Here is a 6,000-nt window from a genome sequence, read left to right as displayed (position 1 = left end):
AGAAATTATGAACCTATATGTGACACATACATAAAAAATATTTTACAACATTACTGGTTTATTACAACAGAGGTCCTTTTTTAGAGTTTGCCATAATTTTTACGAGTAATAACACATTATGCAAAGTTTTTGATCCAATGTAAAAAAACATTGCCAAATCTCTTAAGAGTAATGTAAGAAAGTTATAGAGCTACCAAATCACATGAACAGACAGGTAGCATTCAAATTGCATAGCCCTTAGAAAACAGAAGAACACATTATTTATCTAAATTATTAGGACATTTGCATTTATCTGTTGTTGCTAGTATCTAAACTCTTCAAAAAAAGTTTGGAAACATTATTTTGGTCAATTATTTCTCCCCTTTAATAATACTAATTGGTGTTGTATTTCATATCGTTGGAAAGCCTGATTAGTCACCTTTACATCGAGGTATAACTTGTAAGGATCGTGCATTCATGGAAAGAGCAACACAGCTAAACATGTGGGTAGCGCCCCCAAAAAATGTGCCAAAAATCCCCTGCAATATTCTTGTGTTGGTTTTCACTCCTGTTTTGAGTTGCTTGATGGAATGGATGATTGCACTCTCTCACAGTAATGGAAAGGAAAAAACAAAACATATTATTTGACACTGTTCGGGACCTCAGTAGAGTGTGGAAGATCCATACAAGGCCACAACAGCTTGGCACCTCCTCCTCATGTTGGTCACCAGCCTGGTCACATTCTGCTGTCTGCATCCCACTCCTCAACCAAGAGTTGTTGAAGGTCAACCAGCGTGGTTGTGTTGGTCACTCTAGCACGTACAACACGTCCAAACTGATCCCACAAGTGCTGTCAATCAGGTGTCAGTCATACACCTGTAACCAGAGGTGTAAAGAGTACTAATATATTCTACTCAAGTAAAAGTACTGTTACTTTGATCAAATGTTACTCAAGTACAAGTAAAAGTACCAGTTTAAAAAGGTACTCAAGTAAAAGTAAAAAGTAACTCGTTTCAAATGTACTTTAAGTAAAAGTTACTTAGTTGCTTTTTTTAACAATGCATCGCTTGTGTGTTGCGAAAAAGGACGAGAGGATATTAATCTCAAAGTTTTTTTTAATTAAAGGCAAAGTTTATCTTTTCAGATGAACATTTTCTTTTCGCGAACACTGGATCACTGCAGTGGGAAAAAGCATCCTCAGCCACTTCTTTGCCCAAGAGTAAGAGCCACAGCCAACTTATTTAAATCATCTTGGACTTAAAACAATGACACTTCAGTTTAGAAACACTTTCAGCAGGTAGACCCTCTCTAGTGGAGGAGCTCATCCGTGCTGCGATGAAGGAAAATCATTCATAGCAGGCCTATTTTTTTTACTCAGCAACGGATGTGATTTAAAATGTAGCGAATTACAAAACCGAACAGAAAACCTACTTAAGTAAAAGTAAAAGTACAGATTTTAAAAACGACTTAAAAAGTAGTAAGTACAGCAAATAACTACTCAATTACAGTAATGCGAGTAAATGTAATTCGATACTTTACACCTCTGCCTGTAACTGCCACACACCTTGCAGCACTTAAAGCTCAAAACAGGAGTGAAAACCAACAGAAGAAAATTTCAGGGGATTTTGGCAAAAAAAATGAGGGCGCTACCCACACGTTTAGCTGTGTTGCTCATTTCATGAATGCACGATCCTTACAAGTTATACCTCGTTCTAAAGGTGACTAATCAGGCTTTCCAACGATAATACAACACCAATTAGTATTATTAAAGGGGCAAAATATGGGACCGAAATAATGTTTCCAAACTTTTTTTGAGGAGTTTATTAGAGACAGATTTCCTACTTCAAACGTGACCTTTGTTACTAACCAAACATCCATCCAAACATCCATCTATTATCTATACCACTTATCCCATTTAGGATTGCGTCTGGCCTTCTTCCGGTTGACCTGTTATGCCACATACCAACAATCGACAAACTAGTAAGCCGCAAACTGATTTCCTTCTATTCATGTATTTCATTGTTTACCTACATCACCTGACCCAGATATTTGGCATGGGTTGAGTCAGTTGTCTGTCAATTGGAAAGTATGCTGGTCGTAGTGCCTTGCAAGGCTAACTATCTTCTGAATTTTCAAACACCAATGGCTTCTCCAGTTCAAGGGTCACTATAACAAAAATATGCCATGCAAATGGGAAAAGCAAGGACACAAACAGCCATTGTCCTTTAGTTATGATAGACAGAGTTATGATATATTTATTATTCAGTTAAGTTTTAAATAATGCTTTTGATAGCAAGTTACATTTATTACAATCTGAAGCCCTTTGTATTTGAGAAGACCTTTGTTTAGTCTTGGTCCAATTTATGGAATGCAATGTGCTTCTCTTCTATTTATTATAAGGAAACAGTAAAAATCCTATGGAGCCCAAAGTCAATGCATCATTGACACACAGAGTTATAAACAAGCAGCTGTGGAGCTTTTTGCTAATTGGGCCTTAAATCAAAGTCCTTACAGTGAATGAATCTACACATCAAGGCACAAGAAAAAAATGGTTCAACAGCGGACAATAAATAAACACCATAAAAGTGGCAGAAAATCATGAGGATCCAGCCAATTTAAATGATGGGAATAACAGGGGACCAGGAAATCTTGTAGTAAGCTTGCACAGTTCACTCTAAATGTTGACTCAAAGTACACATTTAAACAGAAGCTCCACCTTGATCCCTTTAAAACATCAGGGCATTTGTAAATTGTTTTGCAAAAGTGACTGCCTCCTAATTCTGATGTGAAACATCTTGGTCTAAATCAAATATGTATTTTCTGTATCCTTTGTCCAAGCAAAACACACACTCAGTGGGAGACTGAGTCTTATATAATCACATAACCAAGTGAGTCAGAAATGCAGAATGATCAATACCAGTCAAATATTTGGATGCTTTAAACAGATTTGGCATTTAATGTTGTGCAATAAATTGAATACAGTCTCTTCTAGAAGACTACAAGAAGCAAATGGTAAGTGCATGTCTTTAAGTTACAGAGGGTCAGAGAAATACAGGCAATCAATACAAATAATACTGACCCTAAATATTCAGTACAGTTGATGAAATTAGAAAGAATTTATTGGACATTTGCACAACGTAGATATCATTCAACTGCTGTTTCTTCTGGCAATGAAATTGTTTGAATTATATCAATGGCTACAAATAATTTAAACTTTGAGAAAAGCAGACTGCCTTTGAGTATTCCTGGTTTTCCTGGAAATGGTCCAAACTTTCAAGCCCACCGACCTATCCATTCTGTTCTTTTCACCTGTTTTAGTGTCTCCAAAGACACAAATGAACATCTTCTAAGCCTTTGAAAGAAGAATGGATAAAGGGAGGCATATGGGCTCCTGTGATGGGAGTAGGTTTAATAATATTTCAAGAGGGACTCAATGTGCTTTGCCCTACCAGTGGTTCTCTGTTCATGGATGAGGTAAATACAGAAATTAGACATTCTACAATAGTATTCTTACTACAACTTTGGCTCAAACATTGTGGTATCAACTTACCTGTGTCACTTTGTACTTGGTTAAATTGTGAAATTATACCAGTGGAAAATGCTGTGTAATGTTTCACATTGTAGCTAATTTCTCAAACTTAATTAACATATTAACTAATTTATTGTAATTCTGCACATTTTATTGCATTTTTATACTCTGATTCAAATCTTTTTCCTTTGTGCTTATTGCATTATTTTGTTTTCATCTTATGTCTTGTCATAACTTTACTCCCTCAAATGTAGAATACTGCATCCTTCACTCTTTTTGTTTGCCCCAGATTCAGAGAAATACAGAAAGAAATTTTGTCTTATCTCTAACCTAAATCAGGGGTTCCCAAACTTTGCTGTGACAAGGACCCCCATATAGCATCTACCTCCGGTGGGATCCCCCTCTGGCAAATTTTCATGAATTCCTTTCCTTTTTTTCCTTGTTAGTAATTTATTGTATTCGTTATGTAGTTTTGTTGTGTGTTATTTTATAATATTTAAATATTTTCATAGAAAAAGAACACAAACTTGGATAAGCAGTGATCAATAACATCTAATAAGACATATTAGGTATAATAATAGTATGTTGATTTTTATTCTTGTTCCATTTTCTCCCCTCTCCCCTCCAAATTATAGGGACCCCCTAGTAACCCCTGGTGACCTCCCAGGGACCCCCTCTTTGAAAAACACATTGGGAATTGTGCAGTACGTCTTTACCAAGAACAACTTATATGTTGCATTTTTATTGAAAAAAAATTGTTCTCAGTCAAAATAAACAATAAAATGATATGTAGAGAGTGAAGAAACAAACTTGCAACATTAGCATATGTGACAGGCAGAAATTAAAGTATGGTTACACTTCCTGTGTGATTTTCAAATTAAATCAGTCTGGCATTTCTAGGGAGTAAATCCTCTCGTTTCTACACAATCTTATTTATTCTGAAATTATTCGAGGACAGTTGTCTGTTAAATTCAGTTAAAACTTCCTGGGTTCCCTGCAACACTTTATTTAATGTAAATGAGATAATTAAACCCAGTAGGCTATGAGTACATTGTGTGAATATTTAACAGCAGGTTAAGGGTGATAATTCTTCTTGTCCACCCTCTCTCTCTCTCTCGCTCTCCTAAATTTCCTCTCACTATTTTTCCCTGTGCTTGGGGAGTTGTTTTTGTCCTGTATGTAAAGTATGTAACCGTTAATAATGTAAACAAGATCATTTTCTATAAGCCTAACCCCCTGAAAAACCACCCCTGGATATGGCGCAAGAAAAAAGGAAAAAACTGTAGTTATAAACCAGTGTAGTTCATCATCTTAATTGCCTAATGTGCGTCTCTTTCTCGCTCCTTACCCATTCACTCTTTTTTCCGTTCTCTCTCTCTTTCCCTTCTACAGTCGTTTTGCGCCATAGCCTTGTAAATGAATGACCCATTTATAATGTAAATAGGATTGTTTCTGATAAGCCCAGCCCTCGGGACATGTATGAAGACATTTGAAAACAACCCGTGAATGTGGCAGACAGCCTGCTAAGGTGATTAACACATATACTTAATTTACATTTATTGATTATTAATTCAATTTGAGCAAAGTCTCTTTTGCCTTTTCTGTAAATAAGAAAATCTCTATTGAGCTAAAATACAAAATATATATAGTTTATGTCATTTATTGAGGTAAAACATGAAGACGACAGGGTTGACAGCAACAACAAACAGCTAACATTGAAGGGCTGTGAGAATACCATGATGGCTTGAGCTGGAGCCGCAGCCGTCACGCAGCCAATTCAAGTTGTCTGTACCAGGACTTACCCCCAATTTCAATGTTTCAGTTCACTGTTAACATGTTATAACTGTTAACATATTTCAATATGCGAAACAATGGAAAATGTTTTTGTGGGTGGTATTCCAGTATTTTGATGTTGTATACTGCCATGGATGGCTTATGTTGAGCCTGTGACTGATTGTGTAAGTTGAAATATTTTAGTTTTTGAAGTTTAAGGAGAATTGGGAAGGATGAGAAAGCTTCTTTATAACCTAAGGTCTTGACATTTTATTCCAGATCTTTAGGATGAAGGTCCAATTCAGGATTCGGGATACATTCATCTGCAGTCAGATCGATAATTATCTATTTTCTACATTTTAGTTTAAAGGAGCTATATTCTGACACGATGTGTTTAAAAGTGGTACTGTGCTCCAAATTCTAAATATTGGAGAAAGCTGTATACTCCTGCCCCTCCTCCCTAGAGTAGATGCGCACCCAGGTTGCCACATCTTCAGTGTTTAGCCAGCTCTGCATGAGCGTGTTGAAACCTTTCTGGGTTGTATCTTCTCTCCATTTTCAAAAGCACCTCATAGCATATTTAGCCTATGTTTCTGGTCAGGAGCTTATTAGCAAAATGCTGCTGTTTTTAGGTCAGGTAGAATTAGTTATATCTGAACCATTTTGTTTCCCGCTTCCATCGCTGCAACACAAGTTGGTTTGTCGTGATTACTGATCTC

Source organism: Labrus bergylta, chromosome 12 (genome assembly GCF_963930695.1).
Source record: "Labrus bergylta chromosome 12, fLabBer1.1, whole genome shotgun sequence".
NCBI classification, from domain to species: Eukaryota; Metazoa; Chordata; class Actinopteri; order Labriformes; family Labridae; genus Labrus; species Labrus bergylta.
This window is presented reverse-complemented; position numbering follows the sequence as displayed.